General features: G+C 36.3%; 1 protein-coding gene across 2 annotated transcripts in view; it reads right to left on the reverse strand.

The window, feature by feature from the left end:
- LOC127979413 (muscarinic acetylcholine receptor M2-like) overlaps nt 1-26,043 on the reverse strand; it is a 44,514-nt gene that overhangs the window by 8,556 nt on the left and 9,915 nt on the right. The window lies entirely within an intron of this gene.

The raw sequence follows: 26,043 nt of genomic DNA on the forward strand, positions 1-26,043 counted from the left end.
TTCCACCCATCAACCACCAGAGGTCACAATATCACTTGGACACTAGCACCTCTCATCTGTTGCACCACACCCAAACTACATCTCCCATGAGCCTCTGCATCACTATCACCTTGCCACACCTGCACCTCATTCATCGGCTAATCTCCTTGCCACACCTGCACCTCATTCATCAGCTAATCTCCTTGCCACACCTGCACCTCATTTACACATGCATATAAGCAGCACTCACACACAGCCACGTTGTGAAGTCTTGTTTAGCCAGTCAGACAATTCCAAGCGGTTTTCCTTGTGTTTGTTCGTTCATTCTGTACCTGACTTTTGGATTGTTTATACCGACTTTGATTCTCTGCTGCCTGTCCCGACACCGACTTGTTTCTGTTATTGATTCTGGTTATCCCTAACATACCTGACACCGTTACTGATCATTGCCTGTCTGACCATTCTCATAATTAAAGTTCTGCATACGTCTCGGTCTCATCATTACAGGTAGGTGTATTTAGCAGTAGCATTTAAGAAACCGATAATAAAATGAAAAACGGTATAAATTATCCTACATTGATTCTTATTAAAGCAATTGTATTATCAGTCAAGAGCTTAGCGTTTTGTTTTAGTAACATTAAAGGGATAGTTGACCCACAAATTAAAATTCTGTTATCGTGTGACCACACTCAAGTTGTTTTAAACCTGAATGAGTTTCTTTCTTCTTTTGAACTTAAAAGTTGTTTTGAAGAATGTGGGCAACCAAACAATTTGCTGGTCCCCAGTGACTTGTATAGTATTTGTTTTCCTGCTGTCGAAGTCAGGGGGGATCAGCAACTGTTTGGTTGCGCGTATTCAAAATTTCTTCTGAAAAGGTTTGGGACAACATGTGAGTGAGTAAATAATGACAGAATTTACATTTTTGTTTCGTACTGTCGCTTTAAGACCTACACACGCATCTGTTTTTCTCTCAAGTGTTGACTTTCACTTTTTATTGTACTTTGTTTATAAAAATGCACAGCACACACTAATGCATTTCTAATTTTTAAATTAAGTATAGTTTGTTGCTGTGCATTCTTACGATGCTTGACATGAATTGAACACAATTCATGTCCGGTATCTTTTGCATCTACACTGTAAAAAAAAAAGTTTTTTTTTTTTAAATAAAATATTATAGTAGGATGCTATATTATTTAGTTCGATCTGCTTTAAAATGTCATTTTTATTCCATACCATTCACAATTATTTGTGAATATTACTAGCAATTTCTGAGTGAAAATTGTAGCAAAGAGGGAGTTTGAGAATGTAAATAACAAATGTACAAATGTAATCGAACAATTGTGAAGGCCCTAAATTATTGCATACAACAAATTGAAGCTTTTGTTATTTAAATATTTTTATCATTGAGTTTACCATGAACATAGACTTAGATGCATATATAGTGTAAAATTATAAATTTTTTGAAGTGTAGAAACCAGCATATTTTGCAAGGGATCTTCTATGTTTTAGTAAGCGTCCTTTCTTCTGTCTTTTATCCACTTTTGAGCTCTCCTCTATCCATTCTGTGTTTTCAGGGCTCGTTTGGTTTAGCATACGTGTGATATTCTGCTTTTGGAGTCATAAAAGCTTGGACCTGCTTGACTAATCAGGTGTAATGGAATGCATTTGAGTCATTAAGGGTCCCTATATTCGGTTCTTCTGAGGCCGGCTGTTTGTTTTATAATGACAAACTGCCCTCATTTCCAGTCTGAATTATTCCGCTCGATACTGCATTCATATCCCAGCGCTGCTTACTAATGGACTGCTCTGATCTCTGGTCCAAATTTGAGTCGGATGGAGCCTCGTGACTTGAATGACAGAATGGAGGAGTTTGCTGTTATGAATAAGTTTTGTCAGCCTTTCGGACTCGAGTTGTGGAACTGGTTCAGTAGAGCTGAAAATTGTCTTTGCCCTTTGGGATGCACCGAGGACTGATCTCCAACTTTTACCCTTTTTCTGTGCTTTGCTTACTTTTCCTCTGCTATTCAGAGAGGGTTGTGTCCTGTGATAAATCTCAGCGTCTCACCACAGATGCATATATTTACATAAACCGACTAAGCACAATGGCCATCTCGACCTGTATAATAGATCAGCTCCAGTGATTGTCTGGAATAATACTCTCTTAACTCTTTTAATTCTTGGACATAATGGCTGAAACTTTTAGCTTATAAGACGCATAATTATTTGAGCTTTAATGTTGACTGTCTTCTGTATAAACTAGGATAGAGCTAAGCACTTTCTTAATGTCCAAGTCAAAATAGTTACAATTTATGTTTGTGGGATTATTTTCACAAGCATTAGTCCAGTTGTCCATTTACAGCAAACCTGTTTATCTGCATCTATTAAAATATAGTTGATACAGTATAATATCATCTTTCCTTAATCCTCTGTGGCTTCGGTCTGGATGATGTTGTTGTGGTCAGTGTGGTAACAGTGTAATTGAACCTTTAGCCTCGTCTTGTCTCTGCTGTAGTGACCACATCGGTCTCTGATTAGATAGTGGCATGAGATTTCAGTCTAAATGGATGAATGGCTCCTCAATGCGATTTTAATGATGTAGTTCTTCTGGTGCAGAGATTCTATTTCCTGTGCAGCTGTAGCAGTGTGGACCGGGAGAGAGATGTTTTGATGGTTTATTTTATTCTTTATTTTTTAAATTAAATTGCATTTCTTATAAATGTATAATATACAAATAATAACACTCAAAAAAAAAATAAAAAAAATATATTTTTGAAAGACGGTCATTATGTCCACCAAAGCTGCACTCATTTGATTTAGAAATGCAATAAAAACAGTAATATTATAAAATATTATTACAAATTAAAATAGCTGTTTTCAATTTGAATATCTGTTAAACTTTAATTTATTCCTATGATGCAAAACTGATTTTCAACATCATTCCTCCAGTCTTCAGTGTCACATGATCTTCAGAAATCATGCTGATTTGCTGCTCAAGAAACATTTCTGATTATTATTATCAATATTTAAAACAGGTGTGTGTGTTAGGGGCTGAGGACAGCCTCTTTGAACTCAAAACCTACACAAACAGACTATGCACGAGTTTATTAGAAACATTTGGTGATATTAAGTGAGTATGCAAGTGTTTATAGTCAGAAGTGAGTGTTTGTTCCCTGATACAGACGCCTGATTGTGTTTGACAGGCAGCAGTAGTGTTTGTTACGTCTTCCATCTGCTGCTGTCACTCTGGACTTTTAGTGTATGACAGCACACTGACAAACACACTTAACGTCTCTGAATCATCCTGGAAGAAGTTTACTGGAGTGAACGGCTCTCAAACGTCTCATTCGGACACCTGAAGTCATCAAGTTTGACCCGAGAGCATCAGTCGTGCTGAGTGAGTATGCAGATGCTCGTACTGTATATATATGTGTAGATTGTGTGTTACAATGTCTTGGACAGGTTAACTCAGTGCTAGGCCTCAGCTGTGAGTGTTGGCAGATAGAGATGGTGCTCTGTGGATGCTGGCACTGCCCCTGAAACAACCCATTACAGACACACGGAAACATCTGGCGGACTGGTTATCTGATGCAATATTAGCACACATGCACATATGCTTGTTTCATTAGACAAAATGCTTTTGGCTTTCAGTCAGTCCTTATTTAAAGTTGTGCATGTTTGTTTGCTATTTAGTGCATTAGTGCTCGTTCACATTTTTCAGCGGCGTTATATTTTCCATTTAGTCTTCCCTAAAGAGTTATACAGTGTGCACCAAGTCAAGGCTAATCACGACTTTACAAACTGATTTGAAGCTAAAAAAAGTGTTTTAAAATTGGACGAAATGACAAAGGTACTAGATTGTGAACTTAACGGCTTTAATGGGGGAAGAAAAACTAAATCACATGATGCATTGTGTCAATTTGAAATTTTTTTTAAAACTTTGTAGAAATATAAAACTATTCGGTTAAAATGTTTAATTATATCTACTGAATTCTAGCAGTCATTTGCAGTGCTTAATGGAAATTGATATACTAAAACGAAATATATAGACATATAAAATAAGTCAAATGTTTTTTTTTTTATAAAGTTTGTCTTCTGCTAATATAGTAAAAACTGTAATATTGTGAAATATTATACTTTAATTTTAACTGCTCTTGGTATTGTTTGCTGAATATTCTCTATTGCATTATGGGTATTGTAGTTTTTCACAGCAAAAAAAGTATAAAATAAGTAAATAATGAAAATAATGCAAAAAAAAAAAAAAAACATATTTCATCGATTAACAATCTTTGAACTCACAGTAGGTCCATCTATAAACGTTTATACTTATAAATCAATTTCCTTATGGAGAAAATGATTTACTTCCGGACCCAAATGTTGCACTCTATTAAATTTTTCCCCTGAGGTGCACTTAAAAGGGTTTTTTATTTTTTGTATTTTTATTTTTTTCTTTTATTTTCATTTGATGAGGTTAGACGCCATTTACCTGTCTTTTTTTTCTAGATAACAGCCTAGATAAGATGCGTTTCAGTGTGAAGAAGGTGAGTTATTCATTTGATCATGTAGATCTGGTCTATTGTAATAACCTCACTCTGCAATCTATGTAGAAGCACATCACATCAGCGGTTGTGTGTCTGTTTGTCTCGAGGGGTAATGCTCTAGTTTGAGCTATTATAGCCTGACAGCATGCTGGTTAGTAGTGGGATTCGCTTCTGCTGCAGTCTGGCTGCACATAATGCATGGCAATGAGGTCCACAGACCCGAGCGCGTGTGTGTTTGTGTCCACAGGCTCTAATCGTTTCTCCGACTGCCCACGACCTGTGATAAAGAGTCCAGTCTGAAATGGGAAACACAATCTGATAAAATAGCCCTGTTTGTCTTGTTCTACTCCATTAATATATATTATACCCACCACCTATAACTTTACCAACTCATTAGCTACCTCTATAAGCACATCCTCGGTGTTAATTAGCACTCCTATTACTGTAACCAGTGTTCGAGTGGTTTGTTAGGCCAGAAATCTACTCTTCGCAAACACACAAAAGCAGCCCATGTTATCTTAATAGAGCAAAACTGACAAATGTGTAAATCTCTTAATGGAACAAAACAAGGTTTAAGTATCTTAATAGAACAAAACAGATGAATATTTGAATCTCTTAATCGAACAAAACAACGTTTACATCTCTTAATAGAACAAAATGGACAAATATTTTAATCTCTTAATGGAACAAAACAACGTTCCAATCTCGTAATAGAACAAAACGGACGAATATTTGAATCTCTTAATGGAACGAAACAACGTTTAAATCTCGTAATAGAACAAAACGGACGAATATTTGAATCTCTTAATGGAACAAAACAACGTTTAGATCACTAAGGCATTATAGACACAACAGTATGACTTTAAAATGATGTGTATAGTGAAAGTGCAATATAAATAAATCTGACTTGACTATAAACGTGTTGGCGCTTTAACTGTTGCTCTGACTATAACGTATGTTGTGGCTGCTGCTGTGAGACACCGATGATGAATATTTGGCTTCTGCTTCTGTGTTTGATAAGGTCAGATGTGTGGTGTTGCGAGCCAACTACAAACACATGGAAAATACAACTCCGTGTGTTTGAGAAGCACTGCAGACCGTTACTGTCTAGACGGCATACATACAGTATATAACACGCATCACAATGCAAGAGTCAGATGTTTGAAAAAGAGAGGAAGAAACCATTTTTTCTAGGTTAAATGTCTCGGTTTCTTAAACATGCATGAGATTATGAAGGTGTTTTCTTATGCAACATTTGAGAAAGTCTTGGAGAATAAAGTGAGATGGTAAAGAGAAATCATTTGTGATTTTATTTTCCTGAGGGTGTTTTCATGCTTTTTTTTTGCACAGCATCAGGTCAGAAGAAGGATAGAAACGCAGTGAGTTTCTTCTAACCGTGCCCTTGAGAAAGAGCCGCATAGAGCTGAGAGTAAGTGTGTGTTTGTGGACTCGTCTAGTCATTGTTGCTGAGTTGTGTTTTCTGTGTCCCGTCCTCGTGAAATGGTAACGTACGGCCCGTGTGCCGCTGTACGATGGACGACCGTGGTACTCATTAAGATCGGGACCGATAGAGAAAATGGGAAAAGAGAGAGAGCAGAAAGGAGATAAAGCGTTTGCTGTTTGGAGTTGTTCCTCTTCATTATTTTCACTGACCTCTTATTCTCTTTCTCTCAGTTTGTCTCATCTGACAGTGTAAACATAGAGCTGAACGGATCCAGTGCCAAACTAGATTTAAAGAGAAAACTCTCGCCATTGCATTGTTAGTTCATGCCGACATTTAATAATATTACAAACTCGTTTAGCTGACAGTTTTATTTTAATCGAAAGCAACTTGAGGCATCTTCATAATGCATAATATATAACTTTTTAATCTCTCGACATTTCATAATTCTTAGTAAATGTATAACATACATATTTGTATTTATACAGTAAATAATGCACAGATCTGTACATGAATCTTCTGTTTCAAATATATACCTCATTATTATTATTATTATTATTATTATTATTATTATTATTATTTATTCAATATATACACGCCATACTTGTATTTTATTTCTCAAGATGATTTCACTCCGCTATACAGCAACAATATGGAAGAAGAATCTGTTATTGTTTTGTAGTGACTTTAATATTTTTATTTTTATTTTATTTAGGCATTTTGTGAAATTTTATCTTTTTTATTGCATCCTTTTTTTTCACACATATTTGGAGGTTGCACAAATTTGCCTCAAAGGAACATTCTGTGTTCCGTACAAGTTAGGCTTAATCAATAGGATAAAGTTTATTAGCTTAATAAATACATTTTCCTTATTTTCTTTAAAAATAGCAAAAATCTGGATTAGTATGGGGCGTTTACAATGGAAGTGAATGGGACAAATCCATAAACCCTTTCAGATCCCTTAGAAATTGGCCCTAAGTTGCTTTCACTGTAAGTGGCTCTCTGTGTGACCTTGTTCATCAGAGCTGGAAGTGCACAGCAGCTCGTACCGCAGAGATGCATTGGTTTGGAGAAAAACCCTGCAACGTCGCAAAACCTGGCGAAAAGAGGGACCTGCGCGGCCTGATGACCGTTAATCTCTGGTGTAGTTTTGGGCTTGTCATAGTATGCATGACCTGCGCCAGTCATAACACACCACACTCGATCCACTATTAACCTGGAACTTTATCTACGTAGCTCATCTCACCAGTCCTCCTCAAACACGTTCTTACAGGACACCTCACATTTTGAGTGGCTTAACCTTTACCACCAGCCCGTGTCTTACACAGCGGAGCGGACAGGTCAGTAATGAGTCAGCCGTAATGAATTAATAGCCTGCTTTGGCTCAGTGTCCCTCTACTGCGCGTGCGTCTCTCTCTGTATGAAAATCAGCCTTAAAAATCGTATTGTTCATCAGACGCCGAACAGAGAAGTTCTCAGCTATTCACAAACCGCACCTCAATTATCCTTTCTCTCCTCCTCTGCCCTCGTCAATTATGCATACTGTATATTTAATACCTCACATTTGCACATCCACTCATTTACATAATATCCCAGTGGGCAGAAAAGCAGAAACCGGGTGAGAGCGTGATGCTGCTGAACTCTGTTCTCTCTTTCACCTCTTCCTAGTCTTAAAGGGATATGTCTTTGTACAGCATCTCCCTGTGCTGTAGACAACGATCCCTTTGTGCATATAAACCAACACATTAATAATAGAAGCCTAGACATTTGGGATATGCAACTATCACAGTGTTTTGAATATATAATCGTGACATGCTACAAGTGTTGGCTCTGAAAATGTAGCTTCCCTAGCCGCACACGATTAATCATTTATAGTAGTTAAACTGTGAGACTATCATTTCAAAGCAAATCTGCATTTTCAACTATTTTACCTCCATAACACATTGTAGAAGTGAAACCGGTTATTCAGTGTAGGCCAGGGCTTGATATTATCAATCAGGAATTGGAAGTCAAACATGCAAACGCACGAAGTCGTTCATGGTAACACCGGGAATATATTTTAAGAATTGTTTTCCATTCCATGTTAACTTGAACTTTTATGCTGATGTTGTGTATGATAGTGAATTCAGTGGCTGTCGTTTTTATGTCTGGAGAGAGGTTTGGTATTACATTACTCCGTATAAACTCTTGACATGAGGACAGTGTTGTGTGTGAATGACAGTATTGTGCTGCATCGAGAGTGATTTATTGGTTAGATAAAGAGGACACAAGAGAGGCTGAGCTGACTGAAGTCTGTAATGTGCTCAAGGGTGATTGGTTTTCATTTTCTCTCCTCCCAGCGAAAGCGTGGAGGAGTAATGGCTTAAAAAAAATTGGTGTGTGTTTGAGCCAATGAGTTCTGTTCAGCCGGGAGCCTGTCTGGATTTTTCCTCCGTCCGTCCGTCCGTCCATTCATCCATCCATCCGTCCATCCACCCAAGAACAGGTCTGGATTTTTCCTCCGTCCATCCATCCATTCGAGAACAGGTCTGGATTTTTCCTCCATCCATCTGTTCATCCATCCATCTATCCACCCATCCATCCATCCATCTGAGAACAGGTCTGGATTTTTCCTCCATCCATCCGAGAACAGGTCTGGATTTTTCCTCCATCCATTTGTTCATCCATCTATCTATCCACCCATCCATCCATCCATCCGAGAACAGGTCTGGATTTTTCCTCCATCCATCTGTCCTTCTGTTCATCCATCTATCCATCCATCCATCTGAGAACTGGTCTGGATTTTTCCTCCATCCATCCGAGAACGGGTTTGGATTTTTCCTCCATCCATTTGTTCATCCATCCATCTATCCATCCACCCATCTGAGAACCGGTCTGGATTTTTCCTCCATCTATCTATCCACCCATCCATCTGGGAACAGGTCTGGATTATTCCTCCGTTCATCCATCCATCCACCCATCCATCCATCCGAGAACTGGCCTGGATTTTTCCTCCATCCATCTATCCACCCATCCATCCATCCATCCGAGAACAGGTCTGGATTTTTCCTCCATCCATCCATCTATCCACCCATCCATCCATCTGAGAACAGGTCTGGATTATTCCTCCGTTCATCCATCTATCCACCCACCCATCCATCCATCCATCTGAGAACCGGTCTGGATTTTTCCTCCATCCATCTATCCACCCATCCATCCATCTGAGAACAGGTCTGGATTTTTCCTCCATCCATTTGTTCATCCATCCATCTATCCACCCATCCATCCATCCATTCTAGAACAGGTCTGGATTTTTCCTCTGTTCATCCATCCATCTATCCACCCATCCATCCATCCATCCGAGAACCAGTCTGGATTTTTCCTCCATCCGTCCAAGAACAGAGGTACTGGGGAACACTTGGGATGCTCAAACACACTGAACATGACACACGTGCTATCCACCATAAATTGTTTAAATGCTGAGCAAAGCAACAAGATCACAGCCAATTTGCACATATTTAGTGGTGTATTCTAAGTTAAGCATCATTAAAATACCCAGAGTAAAGGTTTAAACAAACCTCTAACCTTTAGTGTTAACGCATCATTTATGTCAAATCACTACTTTACTAAGTGACCAAACAGATTTTCCCCTGATGAAGAATAAAACGGGTGCAAAATATCCAATTTATATTGAAGGAGGGACCCGAGCCATATTGACAGAACACAATGTCATCGATTCAATGTAAGTTACCATCTAGGGACCACTTCAACACCCTAAAAATGCTTTCTACACCCTAATCCCATATGTTTACAAGAAATTAAAACTAGTCTCCAAAATCCCCTGTAATGAACAGATTGATGTGGAATCATTTTTTCTTTATTATCACTCCCGATTAGGACACGGTGTAACAGAGCCTTTAACGGTGTTGATTTTATATCAGCTACTGACAGGGATGAAGCATTACAGAACTAGCATGCTGGTTTGCTAATGCCAGTATTAGCATGCAGCGATTTTAGCATCCCTGAGACGTGACCGAGGCAGACACAGAAAACAAGCGAGCGATAATGTTTGAGAAGATTACTGGCGGCTGCCCAGCAAATAAAGTCATTTCTCAAAGCTGCTGCCAAAATAAACCCACTAATACAACCTCATTAGGAACCATGCAAATACACCAGGACGACAAAACTCCAGGGCTTCTGGGAATCAGGCGGCGTTTTCATCAGATCTGCCTCACAACATATTACAAGTAAAACAGTTACAGTTTAAGTTAACGGTTTAGTGGTTTCACAATATACACCTGTATTTCCAAAGGTACCCAATTTCCATGTTGGAAGGTAATTCAGCTGGTTATGGCATTTGGGACACAGCCCGTGTGGTAACGTACATCTGAAGTGCACTCGGGGAGGGACTGAGTGTGAATGATTTGTATAAAGCTGTTAGTGTAAACTGCGTATAGCGGGACCCTCAGGAGGCGTGCGCTCACTCTGACAGCAGGAACGCTTGCCAAGCGAGACGGGAAATCTCTTCTGGAAGGGAAAATGATATTGTGTGTTGCTGTGATTATCATATATATTAGTGCACGGTGGGTTATGGTTTAATGTGCAGACGTAACACTACAACACCAGGTCTGCAGGAACAGACCTCACTTACTAGAGGTGTAGACCTACGAGGTCATATCTGCACTGCTGTCACTCGCTGGTCTCTAGTGAGCTGCCTAGGTAGGGAGCATTTTAAGATCAGGTGATGCACTGGAGAAACAGTCATTGTTCCAAAAGATGTGTTGGAAGAAGGTTTCTGGGGTTTCTTGTACTGTGTTCCCAGTAGAGCTAGCACACACTCACATACTGTACATACTTATATGTTAGATCTTAGCAAATCCACCATATATTGCATCATGGCTTATTTTTTCTTCAGCATTTTGTCCTATGAAATCGCATTTTTTTTATAGCATTCTCCTCTATTTGTCTCCATTTTGTGTCATCATCTTTTGTGTTTTGCAGTATACGTAGGGTTTGAATCAACACGAGGGCGAGTAAATCGTGACAGTCATTTTGGATGAAGCATCCATTTAATGCGTACGGATGTGAAGATCATAAACCAGCCTGCATCAGTGTCTCTGATTGCATGTCCAAGGATAAAACCCAGATCTCAGTTCTTAAATCCCATTCATTCCCACTGATTGAGTCATTTTGGGGAAAAGCTGTTATATGGCCTTGCAATGTCCCTGTATGAGTTATAATCATAGCACCGCACAATGTCCGTCTTCATCCGAACCGTCTGCTGCTCTTCTTTGCTCTGTTTTATTGTGCAGATGCATGGTTGATCTCATTCACTGTGCTAAAAGATGAAGTTGAAGAGGACTTTGAATCAAGACGTTTCTAGCGTTTCTTCGCCTCTCACAGTTTTGAGTCTGCCTTCTGCTCGCGTTTAGTTTGCGTCTGTGATGGAGCGACGTCAAACGTGTGCAGATGAGAGGGAAACACCGGCCGTGAATCACAAAGTGGCATGATTACAAATGTAGAAGAGGCCAAAACAAAAAGAATTTAAAGAGCTACGGAGTCACGTGTGCAATCGTTTTAATTCATCAGGAATTTTGGTGCATGAGTTTTATGAAATGTGACCGAATCCAGGACTTTTCTGTCTGACATGCATCGTGTTTTCTCGTTCAGATCTCCGTTCCCTGCCTTACGCCAGGAGGCTGATAACAAACTGCTAACGTTTGATTGAATTATCCCTCAACATGATGTGGCAGTAAACTGTTATTCCTCCGTCTCACCAGCCCTGTGCCGTCTCGGCCCTGAGCGACGGCTTTCATCCGCTCTCGTTTCTCTGCTGTCAGACAGATACCGGCACTCGTCTGCCTTTTACTAATTTACTCGTATCCCCGAGCGGCCGTCTGATTCCTGAGGGGAGGCCTGTGGAGGACGCTCTGGTGAATTGACGGCCGTATAGAAATATATATGAGCGTGCAGAGCGTGCATATACCTGCGACGCTTGAAGTTCATTCCAGGGGTAATGCTGTTTTTCCTCCGCATCTCGTCAGCGCTTTCAAAGAACGCATCTATTTTAAGGCACGAGAAAATATATGGAGAGGAGCAGGGTAAATATTTGAGAGTATCGTAGGCTTCGCTTCTTGGTTTTCTTCAGGCTGCTTGAGGAGAGGATGCTTTTTGGCTCATGTTTATGTTGCAGATGCATTTTCTCGAGTTGCAAGGAGAAATACATTATCGGGAAACTGGCAGATTATTGTCAAAAGCAGTTCACTTGCACAAATCAAGCCAAGATGCTGGATTTAAACCATGCTGACCCTATTAACCGGATTAACAGAAGCGTTGCCTCTCCCTTGTGTTTGATCCAAAATATACTCGCACTCACGACAATGAAGAATGAACAACTGGTTTCCATTTCTCAAGCGTTTAAACTTCAAGTAAATATCATGCAAAAAGTGAGCATTATCTAACCACACTTCCTCTAACTTGACATGTGTTGTTCAGTCAGATCTATAGCATGCATGTGCAAAATCGACTCGATTCGATTATAATTGCTATAAGATATATGCAACACAATTTAGCATTTGAGCCAGTGCTTTGTGACCTATGTGCACTTAAAAAATTGCACTTATTATTAGCTTAGCTGTGTTTTATCTATTATTCCAGTAGATTTAGTTTAGTCCCTACATCATGTAAACCAGTAAACACACACACACACACACGCACACGCCGCCAGATCCTAACGACACATGCATGCATTGAATCCAGATCTCTCTGTGGTTTCTGTTCAGAGGTGTGCATCATCACTGACGGCTGTAGAGATGAATTCTGGATGTGTGTGATGAGCAGCCTGTGGGAGATGTGTGTTATTCCAGCGTGGAGGAGATGGAGTGGGTGGACGGGACTCTGATTAGAGCCGGAGCTAAGATAGAGAGACAGATCTATGGTTTCTATATCCGTCCCTGAACAGAGAGAGATGAGAGACAGACTCTTGTACACTGGACTCGGTCCGTATCAGTCGGCTGAGGACCGCACAAACACACACACGTGTGGAGATGGCACGCAGTTATCAAGTGCTGACAGCTCGCACTTTCTCTTTATTTTGGTCTGAACGAAGTCTCTATCGTGTCGTAGTCAAAGCGTAAGAGCCCTGATCCATCGGTTTAGTGAAAAACTGTGGCAAGTTACATAATGCATAAAAAGGAGACGGGCTCTTTTTTTCGATCGCAATTTTCCGGCGCTTGATTTAACTCACTGCAGGATCAATCCAGCGCCGAATCTCGAAGCAATTTTGACAGCGTCTGGAAAAAAAAAAGGGAGGGTGATTTGTGTTACTGCTGAAACGTCTCTCGGTACTTTAACCTGGTTTCTGACGAGTCTGTACGGATTTGGTTGTTGGAAGTGTTTGGAAAGGCATTAAGACAAAATGGGAATAAATCATCAAAAAAATTGAATTTGGTGAAAATGTGCTCAGTCTCAGGCTATGCAGGGTTAGGATGAGTTTGTTTCTTCACCAGGTTTGGAGAAATGTAGCATTGCATCAGTGTCTCAGGAATAGATGCTTTGCAGTGAATGGGTGCCGTCAGAACGAGAGTCCAAACAGCTGATTAAAAACATATAATCCTTATCACTCCAGTCCATCAGTTAATGTCCTGTGAAGATAAAAGCTGCGTGTTTGTAAAAAAAAAAAAAAAAAAAAATTATATTTCTATTTCCGGTAGATAATCCGGTAGAGAAATGTGCACAGGTCAAGGACTTTTTAACTGGTGGAATCATTATTGATGGATATGAACCGATATTTTGGCTAGAATTGATGAGCAAAGTTAAAATGATTACTGTGATGTTTATCATCGCATTCTGACGGCACCCATTCACTGCAGAGCATCCAGTGGTGAAGTGATGCAGAGCTACTGTAACTCGCGCTCTTCTTAAATCACATTAAACACAAGCAAGCCTAAATACAGTACAGAAATCCCCTAAACAGTAAGGTTATGCCATACTATGAAACATTGCTCTGATTTTGTTATTCTGAACTATAGACGGCACCAGCTTGATTCAATCCTTCACATCACATCAGCTCAGAAACCACTGGCCACCTTCATCAGATCTGCAGATCGTATTCTCTGCGTTCACAGAACCGGGACGCTCCAAATCATTTCAACAGACCCCCGGGCAATGTACCGCAGAGAGGATGGTGGAATAAATAAGGAAATCTACGAGGAATGCATATATTATACAGTATAAAGGTGTTTACAGTTCTTTATTATACGACACATCATACATTGAAAATAATATTAACTACTGTTATGATCCGAGCCTATTCATATGTATTTGTTTCAGATATTATAATCTATTAAAATACATAATGTCATGGTTTATACGCTGTAATGCATTAAACTGAAACCGTTTCTAACCTCAGGGTTTGTGTGATGCAATCTATAAGTGAGGTGAAGCTCCTGGAAATCATGGATTCTGCATGAACAGATCTCCAAGAGACTTTCAGAAAGCCGGGGCTTGATGCTAAGGATTATTTAGGTTTGGGTTTTTTTCTTGCCTTTTTACTGTGGTGATGATGAGCACTCTCAAGTGTACACCTAGTGACCTAGTGAGCTTAAACAAGTATCACCCTTCTTAGGCAGCATCATTACCGAAGTGATACTCTAACCGAGGTTAAAGAACTAAAACCTTAAAAATATTTTCAATACTTGAAATCAAATTAGTGAATAAATTGAAACAAATTATAATATAAAAAAGTAATATTTATTTTTAGCTATTTGTCAAAACAACATTTCTCATTTTCGTTTAGTGTCATTTGACGTACTAAAATAACTAAAATTAAAGCTGAAGAATGAATTAAAATCATATTGACATATTTACAAAAAAAGCTAACAAATAACAAAAATCCAGAAGTAAACACGCACATTTTATATATATATATATATATATATATATATATATATATATATATATATATATATATATATATATATATATATATATATATATATATATATATATATATATATTACTAGACATATATATATGTTTTAATTTAAACAACACAAAACTACTAAATCTTAAACTAAAATCAAACTGAATTCTTTTTTTATAAAGTATTAAATACAACTATAATGTTATGTAAATGTTACTAAAATACAAAATGATATTGAATATGAATAAAAAATATTTAATTTATTAAAAAAATAAAATAATTATAAATAAAAAATCTAAAAATGAAAATTACAAATAAACACACACACATTACACTTGACAACAAAACTATAATCATTATTAAATTAAACGTTAACTGAAATAGAATATATTTCAAAAAAGCAAACTGATTTGAAACATTTCTCATTTTTTTTTAGTTTAACTAAAACTTAAATAAAAATTAATTAAATGTATATTTGTTTACTAGACATTACTGGACACATCTACTTAAAAAAAAAAAGTAATAAAAGTGACTAGCACACAAATAACTAATGCTTAAATATATAAAAAAAATGAATTAAAACTATAATAGTATCTTAATGATAATAAACCAAAAACACTGATCCTAACTAAACTTCTAATCCTAACTTAACAAACTTCTGCATGCAGCTAATTAGATATATTTTAGATTTTTCAAGCACCTTCATATAGTGACACTTGTATAAACGTGTGTGTATTCGTGTTGAATTTGAACTGCTGTCAGAAACAGCAGGTGTGTGTGTGTGTGTGTGTGTGTTTGACTGTATATAGGACTCTGTAAACTAACTTAAACAATAGCGACTCGTGACTGGATCCTCTTTAGTCTTCAGTACACTACACTTACATTTACACAGAAACGTCCGTGACACCTTAATGAGACGTTGCTGGGATGCAAAAAATGTTGATTAATTAAGACGACAGAAGCACAGAGCTCATAATGTCTTGAAGGATCTTGTCTTTTCTCTGTCTGTTCACATTAAACTTCGCTCGACTGAGCATCGGTTACACTCACAGAAAGAAGTTTCTTCTTGACATTTCCGACTTAATTAAAGGAGGACGTGATCCAAGAGAGGTCAGCTGCTCATTACAGTCACACACATGCACATGTTTGTATTTCTGCCTCTTCTTCGTCTGCAAGCTATATGATCAAAGCTGTATTTTCAGCATCACGTGATCTTCAGAAATCAGAATAATATGATGATTTGCTGCTCAAGAATTGTATCAATGTTGAAAACAGTATTTTCCGGGAGATACACTGCTATTCAAATTTAATAGAGGTAGTCGAAAAAATAAACAATGCTTTATTTAATTAAAAGATGCAGTGAAGACATTTATACAATTAATTTCTGAAGACCATGTGACTCTGAAGACTGGATTTATGATGCTGGAAATACAGCTTTAATCACAGGAATAAATTAGAGTTTACAATATATTCAAATAGAAAACAGTTATATTAAATCATAATAATATTTCATAATATTTCTGTAATATAACTAGTCAAATATATGTAGCTTGGGTGAGCAGTATTAAAAAAAACATTAAAAAATCATAATTATTCCAATCTTTTGAGCAGTAGTGTAAGTAAAGGTCGGTTCACACCAAGGACTAATGATAACTATAAAGAAAAAAATGTCACAATTGATTAAATGAAGACTGAGTTCTTGTAAAACATGCTCTGAAAACCTTATAAATAAGGAAGTATGGCATTTCAGATACAGCGTAAGTGTGCTTTTTCAGAGAATATCAGAGAAGTGTGTTATGAACTTGTAGAAATGTGAAGCCGAATGCATGGAAAGCTAGATGAAAGCAATAAAGTAGTGAATAAAGATAGATGCAAATTCTTACTACTAACCTATAATCAGCGTAGAGGATAGTGGAAATTATGCAGATTAGCATGCATAACTTTTTCATGATTATTGCATTTGATAATTCGTTCTGTGGTCAAGGATTCAGAATATTTTTCATTAAATATCCAAACCTTTGTGTATGTTTATGCACTGTCTGTCAAATAATAAATGATGCAGTATAATGTAGAACTCTTGTTTACAGTATTTCCCAACGTGTGTGTGTGTGTGTGTGTGTGTGTGTGTGTGTGTGTGTGTGATATGACAGTCTGTGTCTTCAGGAAAATTATCCTACCTCACTTTTACACACAGCTGATTTCCTCTTGTTAATAAGAGGTGTTTATGACATGCACAGTTTATAATATCTCAAGAGTTAACCGTTGAGCACATTTGTGTGTGTGTGTGTGTGTGTGTGTGTGTGATTCTAACACAATGATGTGCAGACAGTGACATTGTGAAGGGCACAGTGAGGTTTGTGTAACATCCAGTTTTTATAATATTCAGTCCCTTTGGGTTTATTAAACACACACACACACACACACACGAATCTCTCGCTCTCAAACCTCTCACAAGAGATGCATTATAACATTCACACAATGCACTTTTGTAGAGAGAGTCCAATTATTGGCTACACATTTTTTTTCCACTTTCCTACTTAATTGTCTGCATGGTTTTGTTTCTATATATTATACTGTTTCTGTTTATTCCATGTGCCATCTGGATAAAATACACTTCATGTAACAGCCACTTATTTTAAATCCCATATCTGGCATTTTATATTCTCTAACATGTTTTAATAAAGCCATGTTCTAGATTCAATGCAACTCAAGCCGATTTCTGAAAAGCACTAAAAAGATGATTCACGCACTTCTGCATGTAACAGAGCTTTTAAACATCTTGCATTAATCAACACGCATTTGTTCGGTGCTTTTCCAAACACGCTGAAGGCATTTGCTCTGGTAATCAACAGATTGTGGGGTTTTCTGAACCCTGGTGCAGTGTTTGTGTGTTTGGATGAATCTGGATGGAATATTAAAGCGCAGTTTATATTTCTGCACATTAATCTCTCTTTCAGCGCTGATGTAAGCCGCCACGCTGCGGGGATAAATATAATCTAATAACGCAGTGGCTTTTACACTCATTCAGATGAAACCAATTAAAACCCCTGCGTCTGCGCAGACCGCGTCCCTGGAGTTTACACGAGGTTCAGATCCGACGACTAACAGATCACCACCGTCTGTTTCTCTCTGAGACTGAGGGATGGAGAAGCGTTTGAGAAGGTTTCTGGACCTTGAAACGGAGATGTGTGGCTATATCTGTTACGATGCACGCACAAACTGCACAAATGCATTTATCATAGAAGACAACCAGGCTTTTATAGTGCATCATTCTTAATACTAATAATAAATCACTTTTAATATCAATCTCCTTGTTGATCATTTTAGTTTTTTACATTGAGTTGTTTTCTGCATGCTCCCCTAAAAAAAATGCATTTTTCAAAACAAATGCATCATTTATTTTATGTATGCATGGTTTTTCCTGTAAAGGACGTCTTGGTATATTTGTCAGATTTAGAGGAGAGATTTGTCTTAAAAAGCACGCACAGACGTGTGAGCGTAATGGTTTGTGTTGCTCACATTAATGCAGAGTGTGTGCTGTGAGAGGGTTTGTATTGTCTTTAAGTGTGTGTGTGTGTGTGTGTCCCCTGGAGAGTGTGTGTCATGCGCTTGTCGACAGCCGCTCAATGTTTGGTAAATCCCAAACCAAATCTCTCATGCTCAGATCGTGCTGCGTGTCACCATTACATGTGAATTCTTCCTCTAAACTGCTTCTGATAAATCAATAAATCAATACTGGACCCTTTCATGATGTTTGGTTGCAACAATGTTTCTCCTAAACCAGTTTGTGAACAAATGATTCTTTTGAGTCTGATTCACTGTAATGAATCTTTCAGAAACACTCAAGTTCACAGACTGAATCAATGCAGTGACTCACTGAATCACAACAAAAGAATCGTTCGTGGAATCAGAAATGATAAATTACTAATAGTCTTTATATTTCAGATACAGATACTTCCCATTTTATCATTTAATTAAAGCTGCCCTCCTCGACCTTCCTCATTTATTTTACAGTAAAACATACTACAATCTTATTTTTATTTTTTTATTTTTTTACAGTGCACGAATTAAAGGGATAGTTCGGCAAAAAATGTAAAGTTTAAGAGTTAAATTCTTCTGCTCGACACAAAATAAGATATTCTGAAGAACATTTTGTAACCAAACAGCTGACGGTAGCCATTGACTTACATTGTATTTTCATTTTTTTATTTTTTTTGTTCCATTCTATGAAACTCAATGGCTACCGTCAACCGTCTGTTCACCAAAACTCTTCCAAATATCTTCTTTTGTGACTTAACTCAGACTAAACTTTGGTTTGGGTGAGTAAATGATGAGCACATTCCCCTGTAATTAAATACGCTACTGTACCTTTAACAGTTCCATATGCAAATACGCTGTTTATTAATCTCTAACCTGTTTCAGCATTGTTCTCGATATGCAAATGTGGGCATCATATGCTAATGAGCTGTAGGTGGATGGATTTTTGTGTTGCCAGTTTGATGATAAAAATATAAAATACTATATTACATTTGAATGTTTCTTTTATAATAACAGATGATTGATGCATTAGTGGCTTGCTACATTGCACTGGAACATTTGCGTTTATTTGATCAAAAGACAGTAATATTGTGAAATATTATTGCGATTTAAAAATGCATTTTTTTATTTAAACATTATTAAGAATCAGATGATCCTTGAGCAGGAAATCAACATTTATTGTTTGTTAGGATCGGATAATATTTGGATGAGTTGTAACTATTTGAAAATATGGAAAACTTTTTTTTTTGGCATTTTTATTAATTCTTTTTAATTCTGCCAAAATAGTTTTTTTTAGCACATCAAGTTTCTCTTGATAAAAATGAGAAATTACTATTTCGAAATAGTCTTTATTTCAGTTAACATTTATTTTATTTCAAGTTACATAAACGTGTTCTATATATATATCGTTTTGCTTTAGTTAGCTACAGCCGTCGCAGATTTCTATTTGTGCTATTTCTGATTTAATATTTTAACGCTCAGCATGAAACTGAAGAACAGAGCTCACCTGATCCTCAGAGAGCATGCTGGTCTGTCTGTTGGTCTGTTGTGGGTTAAACAGAGGGTCATTTCCTCGCACTAACCTCTGGTTAACCCACATCTCTGTCTATCTGGGATCTTCCCTGCTGCGGAAAGAAGTCTTGCAGAAGAAAATTCAATTTTAAAGGGCTGCTCCCTGCAAATCTTTCATTGCTGATTTAATTATGTCTCGCAGAGCAATCCCTCGACCCTGACCTCACACACACACACACACACACACACACAGTTTTAAGTCTCCGGGGTTTATTTGTAGCAATAGCCAAGAAACATTGTGTGGGTCAAAATTATCGATTTTCCTTTTATGCCAAAAATGATTAGGATATTAAGTAAAGATCATGTTCCATGAAGATATTTAGTAAATTTCCTATCATAAATATATTAAAATAAAAATTATGCATTACCTTAAAAAAATATATTTTTACTGAAATTGAAATTAAATGGATGAATGCATAAAAAAACCTGTAAAAATAAAAAGCAAATTCAAAACATGAATAAAAACTATAATATTTTCTCTATGATAAGATATGACTTGTGTGGGAGTGATGCAGTGATCGAAATATTGCACATATTTTTATTGTCATATTTCTGAACACAGATGCAGATGTCACAATCCAGCATTAACGCTTGTTTTGATGAGAATGTAGGCAGAAGCTTTTAGATCAGAAGTTTTTTAATCATGAACCAAGTGTGAGCAAACGGTTTCATGTGTTTTCGGAGCATTAATGAGATTCTAATGTTCTGCTACATTACCCTAAAATGAAAAGTCAATGCATGACCCTGCACACTAACAGCCAGAGGAGAGATTATTGTGCTGAGTTATTTGGGATGTTTATTGTGTCTGGGATTCAAAGTTAAATCTGAGTACAGATCTGGCTATTAATGTGACCTTTGACCTTTTACTGTATATGCACATTTCATTATCTAATGCAACCTTAACATTTACATACATTTTTAATTTTTTTGTTTTTTTGTTGTGTTTTTTTCTTTCAAATCAGACATGAAAAAAGCATCTTGCTGAGTAAGTTAAAGTTAGTTAAGCTGCTCTCCAATGCTGCATTTATTAATCAAAAATACATAAAAATAGTGAAATATTATTACAATTTGAAATAACTGTTTTCTGTGTGAATATATATTAAACTGTAATTTATTTCTGTGATGCAGCGCTGTATTTTCCTCCAGTCTTCAGTGTCACATGATCTTCAGAAATCATGAAAATATGATGATTTACTGCTCGAGAAACATGAAGATTACTATCAATGTTGAAAACAGTCGTGCTGTTGAATGTTTTTGTGTAAAGTGTCATTAACTTCCATTTTTAATAAAAAAAAAAAATTTAGATAAAAAAGAAAATAAATAATCGTGTTCATGAAGGATGGTCCAAATTGACAGTAAAAGCGTTTAAAATGCTAAGATTTATGTTTATATGCTAATAAACGCTGTTCTTTTGAACTTTCTATTCATCAAAGAATTCTGAAACAATGTTTCCACAGAAATATTACATTTGAAAAAAAAAAAAAAAAGTCAAATTATTGAGAAAATCATGTTTAAAGTCCAAATTAATTCTTAGCAATGCATATTACTAATATAAAAATTACGTTTTTATATATTTACGATAGGAAATTTACTAAATATCTTCATGGACCATGATCTTTACTTAATATCCTAATGATTTTTGACATAATAGAAAAATTGATCATTTTGACCCATGCAATGTTTTTTTTTTTTTTTGGGAATGCAGATTGATTTGGAAAACTGAGGACTTCTGACCGGAACGTGGTGCTAAAATACAAGTGCACTCTTAATATAAGCACCAACACTTTAGAGACCATTGTGTGCTGATGCATGCTGGAGTGTGTGTGTGTGTGTGTGTGTGTGTGTGTGTGTGTGTGTGTGTGTGTGAGAAAGCTGATCTCACTGTATCTCATGAAAGTTTCCGCCGCGTTCAGCACTTTCTAAGGTGCGCTGATTGAGTAAAGCCCGTGGAGGAACACGGACAGACAGAGCTCGGTGGGTGTTCAGGTACAGTGCACCCAGAAATATTCGGGCACGTTCTGCCGTCATCTTCTCCTGACTGACCTTCCTCTGTGCAGAGAGGAGATATTGCACAAAGTACAGACTGAAGGATTTGTCCACAGGGCTGTCAAGATGAAAGTATGATTCAGAAGTCTTCACTTACACCTAAATTCAAGTCTGCTGTTGTCAAATCCCATTTGGGTCAGATCTGGTGCTTCAGGTCTGATACTGATACGTAAAATAATTGCAAAAACAGCTGTTTCATATGAAATCTAGAGCATCTTCTGTAGTTTTCTGAAGCATGCACTTTAACATGATGCAATGCTTTTATATTTTTACATTTAGTCATTTTACAGACGCATTTAATCCAAAGTGACTTACAATTTGGTGATACATATACAAATATACACTACTAATCGATTTAATTATATATATATATATATAGATTATTATTTTTTTTTTTTTCGAAGCACAGGGTCCTTCATTGTTTTCGTTTGTTTGTCTTAATTTGAATGGGTTTCATGCATTTGTATTTAATATAAATAGTTTTATATCAAATCATCATATTTTCATGATTTCTGAAGATCATGTGACACTGGAGACTGGAGGAATGATGCTGAAAATACAGCGGAGCATCACAGAAATAAATTACTGTTTAACAGATAATCACTCAGAAAACAGATGTTTGAAATAATAATAATATTTGTAAAAAATTAGATATTTTTTTATTTTTGATCAAATAAATGTAGCTTTGGTGCGCATAAAAAATGTATTTTCTAAAAAATTATATATATATACTTTTAGATGGTTCTATATGTAATTGGCTTGGTGCCAATTTAATGTACAATGAAATGGTTTCTGTAGTCCTCAGAAGAGAGGAAGTGTGACCGAATGAGTCTAATGAGTCTAAACTGCTTTAGGGGTGTTACCTGTCTCAGGTGATTAGACGGAGAACAGGACGGGAGCTTGTCCTCATCAGAGTCTGTATTTTGGCGATCTCGCCACACGTTGGCAGGATAATAGCGGCCACAAATCATCCCCTAGGCTTCACTGGGCAGGAAATTGATGTTCTTTCATTTCAAAACAATGGAGAGCCTTATGAGGGGCCTGATGATGTCATAACTCCAGCGGCTGACAGGCACAGGGACAGCTCAATCAATCCCAGCATGCACTGGGGCTGCCATCCGAACGCAGGGCAGACATTCTCAATCAGACGCCACAGCTGAAGCATTGTCTCACACACACACACACACACACACGCGCGATGTAAACCGCTGCAGGTCTGTAAAGTCAGTCGAAGAGTGTTGTAAAGTTTTCTTCATTCTAGCTGATCATTTCAAGTCAACATGACATTTATATTGGCCCTATTTACCTTCCTGGTCTTGTTTAACCTTTTTTTTATTTTATTTTTTAATGAAAAATTAAATGTCTTTTATATTAGTTACCTTTTCTTCTCTTGGTGATAATAATGATAAGCAGCAGTCAAATAACTGTTTGGGTGACATTTCACTCTAAAATCAAAAGGAAAGAAATAAGATTTTTTTTTAAACTTTAATTCCATGCAGAAAATTAAATCTTTTTTGTGCTGAGAGTTTAGTGACATTTAAGCAAATTTCCCCCTAATTCTCATTATTGAAATGCATCTGGATATTTTACTTTTTTTTTTTTTTACATTTTCTTTTCTTAATTCCAGTTATTCACAAAGGTGACTATTATATATATATATATATATATATATATATATATATATATATATATATATATATATATATATATATATATATATATAAATAATTTTTTTTTAATGTATGAATTTTAATTAAATCATTATTCTTAATGGTGACTATAAAAAATTTTTTCATTTATTATTTATTTATTTATAATAAATGTATTTTTTTTTTTTTTGTAATACCAGTGTTCAGTTTAAACTTTTTTTTTTTTTTGCTTCTTAAAATAATTATTTAATTTCATACAGGAAATGAATAAGCATTACTTTTTTTGTATTGTGAGTTTACTTTAATGCATTATGCATTATTGTAATGTATCTGCACATTTTACTTCTATGAAATACTTCCAAGATATTTAAATAGTTTTCAATTTAAATAAAAAATGTTACTTAGTTGTTATAAGAATAATAATTTCAAAATGCAAAATATAGACTTACATATTTCCACTAGTTGCATGAGATTCATAGTTTCAGCATACATTCGTTAATTTCCACATAAAACATGGATAACGTTAGGCTAACCTTTGCTGGTTTCCTCAGTTTCGCTTCTATCGACCTCATTTGTACAGAAAGTGGCTTTGTATAAAAGCATCTGCTAAATAACTTAATGAAAAGTCCTGCCCTACTTTTTAATCTCACTGAATTTCCAGTTTTAATATGATATAAGTCACAGAACCGAAGTAAAATAGGTTGCTGATGCCATTTCATGTTGACTTTCTATTAAAAATGTCTGATTGAAGTCTCGTAGCAGTACAGATGTTATGGGTAATTACGGCACATAAAAAGCACTTAAATATCAGCAAGCTTTTTGTCAGGAATACACCACGATTAGAAGCCGATGCTCGGAAAACCACAGCCCTCGTGACCACTAACACGGCAGAAACACTTCAAAGCGTCCGGACACATGTGTGACCGATGTCCTTTTCCTGCCTGTCAGAGATGAGAGAGAGAAGCAGCGGGGATATCTCACACGTGCTCCAAAACACGCTTCCAGAGCCTCCAACACGCTCCAGAACGATACGCTGTCAGAGTTATGGCTATGGTTGGCTGATTGTTGAGTGATCACACACACACACACACACACACACACACACACACACATCAATGTCACATCTTCGATCCACAGACAAGGTCATCATCAGCATAACACAGAAGCAAAGCAGAATGCTCATAATATTTCTGTATTACAAACACTATATGATGCAATTTTTCAACATGCATAGAATATATATTTGACCTCAAAGCTAAAGTTTGATGTGAAACATGCATATGTTCATACACACACACACACACACACACACACACACACACATATATATATATATATATATGCATGCAGCAGTGTGTTCCAGTGCATGTCAGATCTCAGCGACACAAAGAGAAAAGAACAAGACAGAGAGAGAGAGAGAGCTGGAAATGAGGTTATGATATTGAAGCAGAAGTTATTTCTAGTTTTATATTTATAATGAAATGTTTTGACAGGTTCTTTCCTCTGAAGTGAATCCAGCTGCTGAAATGTCCAAATATCTGTGATGTTAAATACGCTTTTTTTTACTGATTCTCTCATTTGAATTTTTTTATAGTAAATAGAGAAGTAGGTTATGTATGAGATTGTATTTGTGTGTGTGTGTGTGTGTGTGTGTGTGTGTGTGCATTTAAAACCATTTAAGCACATTGTGCCCAAAGTTTTCACTGCTGTAATGCATCCAAATGTATTATTTTTAGTTCTCCCTTTTAATCGTTATTTTTATTGTCAACGGTGATTTAAATTAATGTTATATATTATTTTCTTATCTATAATATTGTTTTCATATGACAGTTATATGACTTTTGGGGTAAATGTGTTTAATTGTCATGAAAATAATGTACAGTTAGTTACTGTAATTCATACAAAATTATTTTAAAGTTATTATCAGATTTTAATTATTATAACACATATTATTTTTCTCTATGTTACAAAAATACAGCAATAAAATGTTTTAATATTTTGTTTTGATATTTAAATTAGCATAGTAAAACAAATAAATAATTGATCATTTAAAAACATTGTTTTTACATATGATATATGCTTATTGTTCTTTGTATAAAATATTAATTCTTATTTCAGTTTTTTTTTTTTTTGTGACATGACACTTTCATAGGCTTCATAAGATTCACCTGTAGACATTTGGAATATGAAATAATCGTAAATAATACAGTAAGACAACATACTGAAATGACTATAAGATTGATCTTAATTTCAGTGACGGAAACCACAGGAGAAGTTTTGTTAACATTCACAAAGACTGCAGTGTTCGGAGAAAGCCTTTTAGAAACAGTGCAGTGTTTCCAGCTGTTTGTGATGTCAATTTTCCCGTTTCTTTGGCTC

Source organism: Carassius gibelio, chromosome A4 (genome assembly GCF_023724105.1).
Source record: "Carassius gibelio isolate Cgi1373 ecotype wild population from Czech Republic chromosome A4, carGib1.2-hapl.c, whole genome shotgun sequence".
NCBI lineage: Eukaryota > Metazoa > Chordata > Actinopteri > Cypriniformes > Cyprinidae > Carassius > Carassius gibelio.